At 44.3% G+C, this 17,223-nt stretch overlaps 1 protein-coding gene across 4 annotated transcripts in view; it reads right to left on the bottom strand.

Moving 5' to 3' along the window:
* The window catches only part of BMPR1A (bone morphogenetic protein receptor type 1A), a 90,802-nt gene extending 74,217 nt beyond the window's left edge, over nucleotides 1-16,585 (bottom strand). For all 4 annotated transcript variants that reach the window (XM_023763719.1, XM_014465502.1, XM_014465501.1 and 1 more), the window contains exon 1: nucleotides 16,470-16,585. The gene's annotated coding sequence lies outside the window, so the exon portion shown is untranslated. The remainder of the gene's footprint in view (nucleotides 1-16,469) is intronic.
* Between the last annotated feature and the right edge of the window lie 638 nt (nucleotides 16,586-17,223).

Here is a 17,223-nt window from a genome sequence, read left to right as displayed (position 1 = left end):
CAGATATGGTGCCTGCCTGCTGGCTCTGTGGGGGAATAACTCAGCAAAGGAACAATGGCCTCTACCAGCACTTCTGTCTGGGAGAAAGCTGCCCTGCCACCTCTTGCTCTGATGCCAGACAATTCAGTTTCTCCCTATATGTACCTGAAACCTTGTAAACTGCTGCATCTGTGCGATAGCTCAGAGCGAGTGAGTCTGAGTACATCTGTGCATGGCCCTTTAAGAGAAGCACCTGGGACTCCAGCAGCCTCTGTGTCACTCAGCCGCAATCCCCACTGTTTTTTACGGCCAGAAGTTATGGGGAGTTCTCTACCTAGAACTGGAACCCTGGGTTGAGGGGCCTGATGTGAGTCTGAGACACCTTGCTCCTCAGGGAGACCTCTGCAGCCGAGATGTACCTCCCAGTTTTTAACCACCACACTTGGGTGTGGGACCAGCCTGTTCCCTGTATCCACCTCTCCTACCAGTCTTGATATGGCTTGTTTTTTATATGCTTAGTTGTAGGACTTCTGTTCAGCTATATTTCAGGCAGTTCTGAAAGATGGTTGTTCTATAGTTTAGTTGTATTTTTGATTTGGTTGTGAGGATGTGAGTATTGCATTTACCTATGCTGCCATCTTGACCCAAAGCCTTGGGTTGAAAATTGTTGTTTGAATTGTAAAATTTATTGGCATAGTTATTCCAGGTATTGTCTTATTTTAAAAGATTCTCTTCTATATCTAAGGTTATGTCCCCTTTTACATTTCCAATACTATTTGTGCTTTCTGCATTTTTCTTGATCCATCATTCAAATGGTTTATTTTACCAGTCTTTTCAAGAAACCAAGTTTTGGCTTTGTTAATCCTGTCCACTGAATCTTTAAGAAAAATTTCCCCATTAATTTCAAGCCCCAATTCTATCACTTATTAGTTAGAAGTTTGAATAAGTTTCTCTGTGCCTTAGTTTTCTCATCTGTAAAATGGGAATAACAATAGTACCTACATTACAGGGTTGTTGTAAACATTAAATGAGAAAAACCTTGTAAAGTACATGGAACAGTATTTAGTACATAGCAAGTGCTCTACAAGTGTTAGCTTTTATCTTTATCATCTATTTCATTTCACTTGAATTTATCCTGTTGTTCTTTTCCTAATTTAGATACTTAGCTGGTAAATATTTAGTATCTATTTATTTATGTATTTATAAATATATTTTAACAGAGGGGGAGGGGGAGAGGGGAAGGAAACATCAATGATGAGAGATAATCATTGATCAGCTGCCTCCTGCAGGCCCTACACTGGGGATCGAGCCTGCAACCCAGGCATGTGCCCTGAGCGGGAATCGAACCATAACCTCCTGGATCATAGGTCAACACTCAACCACTGAGCCATGGCAGCCGGGCTTAATTTCTATTTTTAAATATGAGTACACAGGGCTTCCCTATGTCACACAAGTTTTAATATATCCTAATTGTCTTTATTATTTACCTCTAGATATTTTCTAATTTGAATTATTTTATTTTTGATCAATGGGATTTATAGATGGTACACTTTTAAATTTTCAAATGTGGGGTTTGTATATACTGTTTGCTATTCATTTTAACTTAAGTTTATTTATTGACAGAAAATATGGTTGATATAACTTTCTGAAATGTATTAGTACAGACTAGTAAATGGTCACTTTTAATAAAATGCTAACTTATAAAACCAAATGATCATGTCATGCTCCCCGCTTAAAAATTTATAAATATTCTCACAGTTCACAGGGTGGAATTAGCAAGACATAAAAGAGCTGTTATGATCTGGCCTTTGCTGGGCTAATACTAGTATATCCGCCCATTCCTCCACACCCTTACAATGACCTGACTGTACAGAAATCACTGTGGCATCTCTACAGGCATTCCCTCTAAGACAGTGGTTCTCAACCTTCTGGCCCTTTAAATACAGTTCCTCATGTTGTGACCCAACCATAAAATTATTTTCGTTGCTACTTCATAACTGTAATGTTGCTACTGTTATGAATCGTAATGTAAATATCTGATATGCAGGATGGTCTTAGGCGACCCCTGTGAAAGGGTCGTTCGACCGCCAAAGGGGTCGCGACCCACAGGTTGAGAACCGCTGCTCTAAGACTTCCTTCCTCTGCACATCCTTTGTGCTCTTCCCTTTGTTTTTCACCAGGTTAACTGTAATTCATTCTTCCAAGATTTGCTCTATGAGTAATCTTTCTAAGCCATCCCTGATCCCTATTCATCAGTCTGACCGAGGGTCTCACCTCTGTACTTCAAGTGTACTCAGAACACACACCATAGCAATTTCACAGTTCTTGACTAACAGTGTTCAAAACTATTTATTAATTACTTGGTATGTGCCACACACTGATTAGACAGACACGATTCCTCCACTTATAAGGTTTACTAAATCAGGTGATCTTTTTTACTTATCTTACATCAATCACTATAATCTCTATTTCCAGCACATCACTAAGCAAAGCAATAAATGTTTAATAAATGAATGAATGGAATAAAAAATACTATACTCAAAAGGGAAACATAATTAGGGAGTTAAAGCAACTATAATATCACATAGTATACTCTTAATAGCTCTTTATAAGTATACTGACATATAAAATTGCATCTCCCAAACATGATCACTGCCCTCTAGTGATTTTTAGATGCCAGAGAAAAGAAATTTAGATCCTAGTCATAAAATGGAGAACCTTACTATACTCAAAAACCCTCTTCTCAAAATATATCTGGCTTACTCCATATTTTAAATCCCCTTAGTTCTACGTTTATTAGCTTTTTCTTAAACTACTGTTTTTATAATATGAAATAAGAAATCTAATACCTTCTACATACTTGACATACATTAACTCATTTAATCCTCACACTAACTTTATGAAACAAGTATTCTCATTATGCATTTTATAAGAATAAACTTGAAAATCAAGAAATATTACGTAACTTTTTAGAAAGATATTAAAAATTAACTCGAGGGAGTAGATTATATAAATAAACCAGTAACCTGACTACAAGGTAAGTGAGATGGAAATGGGGTGAAGGGGAAGGTGGTGAGGAGTACAGTGGAATGGGAGGGAAGTGAAGGAGAACCTAGGTTGTACTGTTCAAAATCTATATATATAAAAGCCTAAGCGACCATTCCAACTAAACAACCAGAACGACCAGTCGCTATGACATGCACTGACCACCAGGGGGCAGACGCTCAATGCAGGAGCTGCCCCCTGGTGGTCAGTGTGCTCCCACAGCCAACCTCCCTCACGGCCGGTAGCTGGCCAACCTCCTGCAGTCCCTCCCCCTGGCTAAGGCTCCAGGCACTGGAGAACCTGAGTCCGGAAAGCCTGTAGGAGAGCGACCCCAATGCTGATTGAGACAGAGTAGCAGCTCAGAGGGGGCAGAAGTCTAACTGCAAAGACTTAAAGTAAGCACCACCACCATCTTACCTCTGCCACTGCACTGTGTGCCGCTTGCTCTTCTGCCCCCGTCAGCCACTTCTAGCTCGGCCCCACACCTTTCCAGGCTCGCAACCGCTGATTGGCTAGCACTCCTACCATTGGCCAAAGTCAGCTACCTATCATGCTTGGGGGTGGAGCCCCCCAAAAATGTGCGGCTGAGGTAGGAGAGACAACCTATCTGTCTGTCAGCAACTCCTCCCTGGGGTGAGGCAGCCCAAGCGCGGGCAGCGAAGTAGAGCTGTATTTCCACCTCAGAGCATAGCTGGTGTTCATGCCATTTTGGGGCACTCTGTCTGTGATCTTTGCTTGCTGCTACCTCAGCACATCTACACAACTAGATCGGGGCCTGCCAGCCAACCTCCCGTGCTCTCCCCTATCCAGTGCACGCATTGGTGCACTGGGCCTCTAGTTTTATATAAGTACTTACTCACGTCTTGCCTATGTAATCTTTTAAAAATTAAAAAGCTGTTCTGAAAAGAGACAATCAGACCTCCCCTACTAACTCACAAAGGATGGGTGAAGGGAGAGAAAGGAAAGGAAGAAAGGAAGAAAAAGTGGGAAGTAGATGGCGCTCAGAGGAACTGGAATTTCTGACTGAGAGGCCTGGCACAAAAGGGGCCACATGCTAACCTGACAAGCTCAGGGAAGGCCTGCATGGCGGTCTTGCAAACTCAGAGACCTAAAGTAACCACAAAGGATGGTCTGAAATTAAACTTAACTAAAAGCAGTTATGGTGGGTAGTTACATCCTAGGCTGGTACCTTCCCTGACAAGGTCAACCTTTACCTTAACTAAGCCTATCTGTTTTTTTTGCATTTGTAGTAACATATCTTTAAAATGTCTGGTTAACTTGTAACTTCCTTTTTTCTGGACCCCTTGGGGCACAACCTAATGTGCCTGGGCACCAGGTCAGATACCACAAATTCCTTCATTGTTTTCATGTTAACTGTTCCTGCACCCACCTAAGTATGTGTCTATCATTTTACTTTTTATCCAATCCCAGGGGTTTCCCCGCTTTGCTTTCTCCCACCTCTCTAATCTATCACCAATGGATTTCAGGTAACCCACCTACATCCTCTCCTTTGATTGCAATGTATAAAAATAGATGAAAGCCCTAGTTGGTTTGGCTCAGTGGATAGAGCATCAGCCTGCGGACTGAAGGGTCCCAGGTTCGATTCCGGCCAAGGGCAAGTGCCTGGGTTGTGGGCTTGGTCCCCAGTGGGGGGCATGCAGGAGGCAGCCGGTCAATGATTCTCCCTCATCAATGATGTTTCTATCTCCCTCTCCCTTCCTGTCTAAAATCAATAAAATATATTTAAAAAATAAATAAATAAAAATAAATAGATGAAAAACCACCATTTTCTGGAGCATTATCCCAATCCATTGAGATACTGCTTCTTGGCAATTGTCCACAGTTTGGCTCAAATAAACTCACAAAAATCCTTTACAGGTTTGTATGTTTTTTTACATTAACAGAAGTATTGGGATGGAGGATGAAGCTATGAATGGAAATGTCGCTATAGAATATTAACCAGAAAGATGCTCCCATAAATCTTGTGGCATGCTCTCCCCACAGTATCATATACAACGCAATACACGAAACAACCTGGTTCTACCATAAAAGCATCCAAACTGGAGAATGATCAAGTAAGAAAGCCAGGAGCATATCTACCAAACTTATATTAAGAAAAAAGCCATGGTACCTTAGCTAGGTGGAGGCAGCCTGAACTGAAGAGAAGGGGAATAAACTTTCTGTCTCCCTTCAGAGGAGCCTATTAACCAAAGAGCTAAGGGCAAGGCCTGCAGGATGTCTCTGAGACCCCAAGTTCTAGGTTTCCCTACAGAAGAGAGGAGGTGTGGGACTAAATTTTTAATGGGGTCCAAGGAGAGACCAATAGGAAAGATATAGCTCAGCTTTTCCTCACGCCTGGAGCTCTAACTGCTTTGCTACAATGCAGCAACTAACAGATTTCCTCAGACCTAGAGTCACCCTTCACCTGCGACGATAGATGTCTCCAGTCAGAACGAAATAAGTGCTTAGGGATCCCCAAATCCCCAGGAGTGGGGGTAAAAATACACAATTCATTTAAAGGGAACTCAGCAACTGCAGCAAAAGCTAAGGTAACATCAGAACAGGTGGCTTCAATTTAAGCAGAACCAACAGTCGACATTGGGGACAGCGGACACCCAGATGGCGTAAGTCATGCCAGTGAAGGAGAAGAAACTCGTGGATGTCAAAATGAAGGAGCTGCCAAACTGGATGCTGATGTGAGATCTCACCTCCAGAGGCACTGTCTGAGCATTCCAAGTTACTACCAGTGTCACCACAAGTATGTCAATGTGAAGAAATGGAGCATTTCTGGGGTTTCTGTGGTGATGGCAGCTGACATGCTTTACTGCTTTTTGCACAAGGAACTCAAACACAAATGGCTCCACGGAACCCCTGAAGAGGGCCCCGCAGGAAGGGTGCACTTTGCATTCCCACCATGACTTTCTCTGCCCTGCACCCTTCCTTGTGGAATTCAACCTTTGCTGAATCCTTTCACACACTAACTCAGAATTAATACCTAATGAAAGATGACTGGTACAGTTAAAAAGATTTAAACAATGTTTTAAACCTTATTGATTTAAGAGAGAGAAAGAAACATAGATTTGTTGTTCCACCCATTCACACATTCATTCACTGATTCTCCCATGTGCCCAGACCAGGGATCAAACCCCCAACCTTGGCATACCAGGATGATGTTCCAACCAACTGAGCTATCCGCCCAGGGCCAAAACATTTAAAACTTTTTTTGTTGTTGTTAATCCTCATCTGAAGATATTTTTCCATTGATTTTTAGAGAGTGGAAGGGACAGGAAAAGACAGAAACTTCATGTGAGGGAGACACATTTGGTTGGTTGCCTCCTGCATGCACCCCGACCAGGGCTGGGGAACCTGCAATCAAGGTACATGCCCTTGACCAGTATTGAAGCCAGGACCCTTCAATCTGTGGGCCAATGCTCTATCCACTGAGCCAAACCGGCTAGGGCTAAAACTTTTTTAAAGGATGAGACTGGCTGAATCAAAAGGCTGCGGTGTTGATGAGAAAGGAGAGCAGAGGCCCCCAGCATGCGAAGCTCCAGGGCAAGCTGCCCTGCTGCTCTGACTCCCCGACTCCAAGGGACTGGAAGTACCTGGGGCAGATAGAGATGCTGTGTAGATTCTCTGACAAGTCCCAAAGAGATTATTGCAACACAGACGTCTAGATTTTCTGATGGAAGGACATGCCTTCTATAACACTGTATGAAAAGTATAGCTCCTTGCATGATATTAGGCCCTAGTAAAGAACCCAACCATGAAACATCAAAGGTTTTGTGACTACGGCTACCCATCACGATCCACCAACTCACAAGGTCAGGTGTATGGTGGAAACGGTGTATTTGTAGCAGGACCTAGGCAGGTGTAGAGGGACAGGAAATGACAAGAGGCTAGAGCCTCATGTCACTGACCCGTGTCACTCTCCTGTCTTCTTCACTCTGCTCACACCAATGGCTCTACCAATGACGAAACAGAAAAACCTGGGGCCTGGTTATCAGATTCAAGTCACAGGTGAGTGTACTGCTCTACAGCCCTACATGATGGCTCTGAGACAACTGTGAGGAGAAAATTCTCTCAGTGGGATAGGCTAACTCAGTGGTTGGCAAACTGCGGCTCGCGAGCCACATGGGGCTCTTTGGCCCCTTGAGTGTGGCTCTTCCACAAAATACCACGTGCAGGCGCGCATGTACAGTGCGATTGAAACTTCATGGCCCATGCGCAGAAGTCGGTATTTTGTAGAAGAGCCACACTCAAGGGGCCAAAGAGCCGCATGTGGTTCGCGAGCCACAATTTGCCGACCACTGGGCTAACTGATTAGGGAGACAGAAGGAGCAACTATAAAGAGACAAGAAAGCTGGAGAACAGCCATGTGGACGCACAAAGTGCCAATCTTTATGTCTTATGCTAATGCCCACCAACCACAGAGGAGGCATTTCACGACATCCCAGCTACAGATGGGATAACTCATCGGTGGACCTCAGCCACCTCAAAGCTTGACCAACATGGCCATGAGTGGAGCAGCCACAGTGCCAGAGGAAGGCTTTACACAGGCCAACAGCACAGGCTCCTTCTGATGAAGGTGACCTAATGACTGCCTGTGTGGAATGCCAACTGACACATGTGGGTGCAGAATGGACACTTACTTCAAATGTGGGCTTGCCTCCTCCCTCCCAACCCCTGTTACAGCACATCCTATTGCCAGCTCCATTATCGCCAGGTTTATAGTGTCTCACAGAGAACAACAACTATGGTCCAGGACTAGAAGCAGTAATGGGTACTACTGCTTGTCCCACTAACCTCCTGTCTTAGAGATTTCTTCTAGCAATTATAACCCGCACCACTTTGAAGGGTCACCGACAGAGCACACTTAATGGGACATGCGGTGATCTAAGTAGTAATAGGTGTGGACCAAGCAGGCACGCAGGGTGCTCTGCACCTACCTCCTCAGCACAGCTGCCATCTCATTACAGCCACACTGCACTTGTGTGCACTACCTGGCAGTACCTGGGGAGCACTGTGAGCCCAAGCACTGCTAGGCTTTCTTCAGGGTTTTCTGTAACACTGAGGCACAACCACGTGAGTGTCCTTTGGTGGCACAATATTGAGGTGCATTTTGAGGATCCCCAGGATGATGGAATCCCAGCTGCCCAATGATAACTAGTTCATTAACACACTTTATGTAAGTTTATGCTGTCTCATTTTTCCTATTCTCTCATTTCTGCTTCATTGGATGACCTCCCAAATAAACTACTCAGCCATAGTCCTTATCTCAAGCTCTACTTTCAAAAGAATCCCCAACTGAGAAGTGATGCAGTCAGGGTTCAAATGGAAGCAGCGTCCATGCTTTTGACAAGAGTGTGTTGCCTCTTTAAAGCAGCAGCATGTGGTGCTGCACATATGGGATACTAAACATACATCCAAAGCAATGAACAATGTACACAAAGCCACATGGAGAGATCTTATCCTTCTAGTGTTGAAGAAAACTGGGAAAAAGTGCAAAATATTTGTAGCAAAAACCTAGTTAAATCAACTACACACATATACACACGCCAACAACACTATATGTCCTACAAGGATATATTCATTCAAAGGCATATTGCTTACAAATTAGAGAGGTTTGCTCTGGCAGGAAGAGAGGAAAACGGGAGCAGAGATCAAGAATAAAAGAGATAAGATAAATAAATGAGGGACCTTATAAAGAACAAAGACAGTAATTTTACTGCCATAAACTGAAAGTTTGATTAACTCAGGTTTCTGAACCACAGTTCAAAACAAAGGGAACATATTGTCACTACCTTAAATAAAAAATGTTATTATCAATGGAAGTTATAAAAATAAATATATAGCTATGAACTTTAAAAAAACATTCATCTGTGGCCCTGACCAGTTTCACTCAGGGAATAGAGCGTCAGACTGCAGACTGAAGGATCCCGGGTTCGATTCTGGTCAAGGGCACATGCCCAGGTTGTGGGCTCAATCCCCAATGTGGGGCGTGCAGGAAGCATCCCATCAATGATTCTCTCTCATCATTGATGTTTCTCTCTCTTTCTCCCCCTTCCTCTCTGAAATCAATAAAAATGTATTTTTAAAAAAATTCATCTGTGTACTACCTAAACTCATTCTGAATACTACCAGGAGTATACACTCCACGCTTTGGGAAAAACTATTGTGACTATTCTGAGATAAGAATGATAGAGGGGATCTTTAAATATAAATATACTAGAGGCCCAGTGCACAAAATTCGTGCACGGGGGGGGGGGGGTATCCCTCAGCCCAGTCTGCACCCTCTCCAATCTGGAACCCCTCAGGGGATATCCAACTGCTGACTGCTTCAGGACAATCTGGGACTGCTGGCTCCCAACCGCTCACCTGCCTGCCAGCCTGATCACCCCCTAACCACTCCCCTGCCAGCCTGATTGACACCTAACTGCTCCCCTGCCGGCCTGAACACCCCCAACTGCCCTCCCCTGCCGGCCCGGTTGCCCCCAACTGCCCTCCCCTGCAGGCCTGGTCACCCCTAACTGCCCTCCCCTGCAGGCCTGGTCGCCCCTAACTGCCCTCCCCTGCTGGCCTGGTCCCCCCCAACATTGACTGGCTGCCTCCTGCAAGCCCCCTACTGGGCGTCATGCCTGCAACCAGGCATGTGCCCTGACCAGGAATCAAACTGTAACCTCCTGGTACAGAGGTTGATGCTCAACCACTGAGCCACTCCATCTAGGCAGAGAATTTAACTAAATTTATTTAGAGAGGAAATAACTTTGATAATAGTTCAAAGCCCAATGTTCTCTTAACATGAATGCTTTCTTTTTTCCACAATGTAATGTGTTCTGGTTTTACACAATGTACAATTAGGGGGCAAACAGTGACTACTTTATTTTCAATATACAGTGTTGGGTTTTTTCTAAATATTTTAAAGTCCTAAGTCATGAATTGAGTTGAAAAAAACAAAACCATCAAAACTAGCTAGTTTTATCCAAGGTAACTTATTAACTCACTATAAGGTATTTCTCTAAGGACAATACCATACTACGCTTATTTGTTAATGTGGAACTATCACATTTTATTTAATAAATTTCTCCACAAGCCATATTCATTTACCAGTAACTCTATTAAAACAAGATACCATCCTTTATTAAGTGTCAGAATTACACCTGTAGAAATACTTTAAACATTAATTTCACTGACTCTTACATAGCATTTAAAACTATAGCAAAAGAGATAAATATGAACAGAAGAGTATTTTTCTATAATGTGCTCTTCTATAAGAGACAATACTTGTCTTTTCTCATACTAGTCCCTTTCAATATGCTAAGGCTTGAAAAATAATGTAAAAAACATTTGTTGTATGTAAGAATTACTTACGTTTGCTATTAATGATGCTCAGCACTGTTCCTACTATCAAGATAAAAATATGAACATCATCACCTCTTCATAAATCGAGTCACAAATCAGTTTCTTCTGCCTTCACAGTATCTACTCCATTTAATCTTTCTTTTTTATTTCCACTACTAGAGGCCCAGTGCACAAATTCGTGCATGGGTGGGGTCCAGCTGGCCCCCACCGATGGGGGCTGATTGAGGGTGGGGCCGGCCGGAGGGAGGGGCTGTGGGCGGTTGGCGGCCGACCGGGGGCGGGCTGGCCGGGGAGGGAGGGGTGCGATCAGGCTGGTTGGCTGCTGTAGTATGCGTCATAGCCACTGGTCTTTCTGGTCATTCTGCCATTGCAGTCACTGGGCTTTTATATATATAGACTAGGGGCCCAGTGCACGAAATTCATGCACGGGGTGGGGGGGGGGGCCCTCAGCCCAGCCTGCCCCCTCTCTCATACTGGGAGCCCTCAGGGGATGTCCTACTGACGGCTTAGGCCCGCTCTCTGCTCCCCTAGGGGAGTGGGCCTAAGCCGCAGTCTGGCCTCCCTTTATGGGAGGCGACCGGGCTGATCAGGGGAAGGCGCCAGCCCCATCACCCCGCTGCTGCAGCCACTGCCAGTCACTGCAGCCACCAAGGTGTTTTCATCAACACGGGCTCCATTCCCTTCACCATGAAAAAATGACAACTTTCTTTAGGCATTTTCAAGATGTGTCTTTCATAGGATATGACATTTATTATTATTTTTTTTATCCTCACCTGAGGATATGTTTCCATTGATTTTTAGAGAATGTGGAAGAGAAAGGGGAAGACAGAGAGAAACATCAAAGTGAGAGGAACACTCTGATTGGTTGCCTCCTGCATGAGCCCTGACCAGGGCCCCGGCCAGCGAGGAGCCTGCAACCTAGGTACATGCCGTTGGTCAGAATTGAACCCAGACCCTGTGGTCGGCAGGCTGAGGCATTATCCATTGAGCCAAACCTGCTAGGGCAGGATATGACATTTCTTAGCCCTCCAGCAATGGACCTTCGTTTTTTTCTCCAGGAGTGAGGTGGAAAAACCCTACATCACCTTCTTGGATTCTTATTACCCAAGTTACTAAGAATATTACCAGTGGCATACAGGGAGCTTAGTCAATGAGCGGTCAGAAAAGGTGTTTCCTCTGTAGTTCACACAAATCCCCCAGATCCGCGCCTGTCCAGACCTCAGGCCTCTGGCCAGGCGTTAAGCCTGGGCAGGGGACCCCCAGCCCCATGCGATCGCAAGCTCCACCCCTGCCCAGGCCAGAGGGGTGTTAGGCCTAGGTAGGGGACCCCCAGCCCGCTCTGATCACCGGCTCCGCTCCTGCCCAGGCCTCAGGCCTCTGGCCGAGCCTTAGACCTGGGCAGGGGCCCCCTCGGCTCTGATTGCAGGCTCAGGCCCTGCCCAGGAGCCCCCTGGCTCAGGCCCTGTTAGGCCTAGGTAGGGGACCCCCCAAGCCGGCTTCTGATCACCGGCTCCGCTCCTTGCCCAGGGCTTCAGGCCTCTGGCCGAGCCTTAGACCTGGGCAGGGGCCCCCTCGGCTCTGATTGCAGGCTCAGGCCCTGCCCAGGAGCCCCCTGGCTCAGGCCCTTCCTAGGCTGCTCAGGGCCCACACGGGGCCTTCCTCGGAGTGACCTGGGTGCCCTACGATGTTTCCGGGACCCAGGCCACTGGTGCCTAGTATGCAAATTAGCTGCCACCTTAGTTGGGTTAATTTGCATATTTGCTCCTGATTGGCTGATGGCCATGGCTGGGGTCAATTTGCATGTTTCTCTTTTATTAGATTAGACTAGACTAGAGGCCTGGTGCACAAAATTTGTCCCCTGGAGCGCCGGGGGGGGGGGGGCGGGGGAGAGGGGGGGAGATCCCTCTTGCATTCCAGGACCCCTCGCTCCTTACTGCCTGCCTGCTTGCTGCTCCTTAGCACTGCTGTGGAGGCAGGAGAGGCGCCTGCCACCACTGCTCTGCTCGCCAGCCATGAGCCTGGCTTCTGGGTGAGCAGCACTCTCTCTGTGGGAGTGCACTGACCACCAGGGGGCAGCTCCTGCATTAAGCGTCTGCCTCCTGGTGGTCAGTGTGCATCATAGTGACCGGCTGTTCCGCTGTTCCGTCGATTTGCATATTAGGGTTTTATTATATAGGATTACCACTCTGGTAAATTCGAATTACCTCATGCCTATCTACTGCTATAGCTATCTGAGCTCCCCAACTCCTCACTCCACATCTCTAATGATGTATGTTCATACCTCACTGCTACAGTAAGTTGCCCAAAATGTAATTTTCTCTAAGTCATACTTCCTACCCTTACCAAGACTTCTACCACATGCCTACAGAAGTATTAGTTTTCTATTAATCAGCTTTTCCAGAAATATCTTTTAATTCTTTCTTTACCTATCAAAATTCTACTGATTTTTCAAAGCCCAGTTCAAACAACCCCTCTAATTTCTACTTCTACTTCTCAGAGCTATAGAACCCTGACTAGAAAGTAATAATTTACTCCTTTGGCATTCATCACTTTTATCTGGCAATGTTGGTTATCATTACTCATATTATATATATATACACACACTTTAATGATATGACTATAAACAGAGGATGGGACCATGTTCTTTTTTTCTGATTTTGTCTTTCTGACTTTCTGTTACTGTTTAACAGGGACAAAAAAAAAGTAATATCTTGTAGAATAAAAATAAGTGCCTTAAATTAGAAGGAACATATTCTTACAGTCAAAGGAATTGAGATCAGAAGGAACCTTAGGGATGAACTGGCACTTGAGATTGATTTTTAAAAGTTATAGGTCTCCACAGCAGAGAAAAAGAGGAAAAGCATGCCAGGAAAAAAAAATAACATGAATAGAAAGGAGAGAAAATATAGGACAATTTCAAATCATTGGCTGAAGTGCATTATACATATAAGGGTAGACAAGAAGAAAATTAAACATCTGTTCAATAAGCAATGCTAAAGATTTTCATAATTTTAGGTATGTTGATCTTAATCAAGAGCCTCATTATTTTTTGCTTAAAACAATTAAGAGTATCATAATCATCTCCCTGCTTTGGGCATCTTCCCCTTCCAAACTATCATTCATATCACTGCCAGATTAATTTTGATGAAATATAATTATAATCCAAAACACCTGTTAAAAATTTTCAAAGATGGCCAACTACTCAAAAAATAAAACCTAAACTCCTAACCATGGCATTCAAAGTTATTCACAATCAACATCTTTCCAGCCTTGTACATCAAACCCTCTCTTATATAATGAATTCAACAAAATGTTTTCTTCTGTCTTTTATATATTCCACACATTTCAAACTTCCCCTGCTTATGTTGGGCTCTGTGCATGAAATTCCCTTGCCTCCCAGAAATCTTCTACTCAGTGGTCAAGATTCTACTCAAACGCCACTTCCTCTTTGCAGCTCCCCACTTCTCCCCCCGATAGTTTCTCCTCTAATATTGGTGAAGCCTTTCTATGTGATGCCACTACACTTTCCAATTTCATACAGCACTTTCCAAACTGCACTAGAATGAACTGTTTGCATACTCATCTCTAAACATATTCTTTGAGGCCCTAGCTAAGGAGCTCAGTTGGTTAGAGCAGCGGTCGCCAACTTTTCGGACCTCACGGACTACTAGCAGACCACTGGTTGGCGACCACTGCTCCAAAGGTTTCCTTAAACCAGCGGTTGCCAACCTTTCGGACCTCACGAACCACCAGTGGTCCATGGACTACCGGCTGGCGACCCCCAATGTTGCAGGTTCAATCGCTGGTCAGGGCACATACAAGAATCAACCAAGAATGAATGCATAGTAAGTGGAACAACAAATCGGTGCTCTCTCTGTCTCTCTCTCAAAATAAATAAAAGCATATCCTTAGCTCTGGCCGGTTTTGCTCATTGGTTAGAGTGCCAGGCCGAAGGGTCACGGGTTCGATTCCCAGTCAAGGGCACATACCTTGGTTGCAGGCTTGGTCCCTGGCCCCGGACAGGGTGAATGTGGGAGGCAACCAATCAATGTGTCTCTTTCATATAGATGTTTCCTCTCTCTTTCCCTCTCTATTTCTCTCCCCCTCCTCGCCTCCCTCCCTTCTACTCTCTCTAAAAATCAATGGGAAATTATCCTCAGGTGAGGATTTTTTTTTAACGTGTATGTCTTATCTATTTTTTAAAATGTAGATCCCTGAAGAATTCAAACCTTTACCTGATAATTTGAGTCTCAAAATGAATTTGAAAATAATGAATATGATTTCTCTGTACATATTCTTTTAGAATAATTTCTTTCTCTTATCCCTGGTCTTATTACAGTTCCTACTTCTTTAAATTAAATACATTCTATCTCCAAAGATCTAATATTCTAAGATAATTTTATCCTAAAATCTAAATGTCTGAATGTTTCAGAAAACATTCATTTTAACATAATCTTCCATTCTGAACTCTGCTTAGTCATCTTTAGTGGGAATCTATACATATAAAAGGCTAAGTGACCAACCGTTCACTTGTCCGACCGACCGATACATATGACGTGCAATGACAATTTAAAAATAAACGTTGACTTGCACATGCGCGATATATATAAATCTCTCGCTGTTGCCCATCACGCACATGTTTTAATTTTATAATACTCTAAAAGCCTGGCACACAAAATTCATGCATGGGTATGGTCCCCAGGCCTGGTCTGCGATCAGAGCCATCTTCCCTGGCTGCCCATAGGCAGCCCCAACCCCTGCTGCCACCCCACCCTCAGAACCCCATTTTCCATTGGGTGATGGGAGCCTGCCGGCTGGGGGGAGTAACCAAGAGTTCAGCCATTTCCGCCTGCTTGCTGGACCTGCCCCTGCTGCAGGTTGCCCTCTGTGTGGGGGGCAACTGGTGGGGTGGGGGCCTTGGCCTGGCACCACCTGCATCCCCCGCCATCCACCCCTGGTTCCGTTTGCCATCAGGCGATAGGAGCCTGCTGGCTAAGAAAAGGGACCAAGAGGTAGTCAGTGTGCCTCGCAGTGACTGGTTGAACGGTTGTTCTGGTCATTCTGCCATTAGGGTCAATTTGCATATTACTGTTTTATTATATAGGATGTTATATATACTATTTTGACATGTAATTTTTTGCAGTAATGTAATAACCACATGAATCTTTTTTCTAATTAATTTCCTTTCAATGTGCACGAATTTGTGCAATGGACCACTAGTCTATACTAATAATAGAGGAATATGCAATTTGTCTAGGATGCTGTCACATAATGACCAATCAGGACAGGGGCGGGGGCAGGGGCAGGGTTGCAGCGGAGAGTTCTCAGCAGGCCTGCGCCGGGGGTCCGAAGGGCACGGAGAGGAAGGGAGAGCAGATAGGCAGTTAGGGTGATCAGACCAGGAGGGGAGAGCAGATAGACAATTAGGGGGATCAGGCCAGGAGGGGAGAGCAGATATGCAGTTGGGGCGATCAGGCCTGGAGGGGAGAGCAGATAGGCAGTTAGGGGAATCAGGCCAGGAGGGGAGCACAGATAGGCAGTTAGGGCGATCAGGCCAGGAGGGGAGAGCAATTAGGGGGATCAGGCCAGCAGGGGAGAGCAGTTAGGCAGTTAGGGGATCAGGCCAGGAGGGGAAAGCAGTTAGGCAGTTAGGGGAATCAGGCCAGGAGGGGAGAGCAGTTAGGGCCATCAGGCTGGCAGGCAGTTGAGCGGTTAGGAGCCAGTGGTTCCGGATTGTGAGAGGGATCCCCAGATTGGAGAGGGTGCAGGCCGAGCTAAGGTACCCCCTCCCCCCAATGCACAAATTTCGTGCACCAGGAATCTAGTATATAATTATATACATAATTTAGTGCTTATTTTCTACAGTTAAAGAAAGTGTTATTAGTAATAAATGGATAGTTTTTATTCCTAAAGAGGTTCAACATTATTAGGAGAGGAGAATATATTAAAACTACTTATGATTCATAAGGAAGGTGATTAAAGAAACAGTTAAAGGTATAGCAGTGATTTAGAACTATTTTCAATTGTTAAAAAATGATTGTTTCACATTATTCTAATTATTTTCTTAAAAGTCTTTTCCTTACCTCAGAGATGTACTAGAGATAAAACTGTGCTTCCAATTTTCTCCAAGCAGCTTTGACCTATGCTTCCATCTCATGAATTCCAAGACAGTATTAAACTGATGCATATTTTCATAAATCTGTTTAGGAAAAAAGAACTTATTTCAGACTGAAAAAACTTTTATTTGTCAAAACAACACACATAGAAACAATACTAAAAATTCATCATGTGTAAAACTATATACTTTCGATGTAAATTCAATGAAAAGTTCGACAGTATTTTAGAAACTTATCACTTTACCATTTCCCAACCTCTACCCAAAGAAGTGTCCCATTTTGAGTATTTTTATCTTTAAATAGACCCTGGCCAGATGGTTGGAGCGTTGTTCGGTACACCAAAGGTCTTGGGTTCGATCCCTGGCGGGCGAGAACATGAGGCAACCGATAAATGCTTCTCTCACATCAATGTTTCTCATTCTCTCTCTTCCCCCCTGCTCTCTAAAATCAATAAAAATATATTCTTGAGTGAGAATTTAAAAGAACCATGTGTATTTAAAACAAAAAAAGTAATAGTTCTATGGAAAAAATTACATGTAAAATTTCTGAAGTGGCTCAGGCCTTTGAAAAAAAAATCATCTCAAATTGAAAAAACAGAAACAGCTAGAAGCAGCACCAACATTTATAATTGTACAACATTCAGATTCCTCCCTAGACAAAAATATATTTGAACACCTAGCTAGTACCCCTATTTTTTCACTTTGTTTCTTTTAATCCTCAC

Source organism: Myotis lucifugus, unplaced genomic scaffold, assembly GCF_000147115.1.
Source record: "Myotis lucifugus unplaced genomic scaffold, Myoluc2.0 scaffold_298, whole genome shotgun sequence".
Classification (NCBI taxonomy): domain Eukaryota; kingdom Metazoa; phylum Chordata; class Mammalia; order Chiroptera; family Vespertilionidae; genus Myotis; species Myotis lucifugus.
Note: the sequence above shows the minus strand (reverse complement) of the source record. Positions and strands in the feature narration are given on the sequence as shown.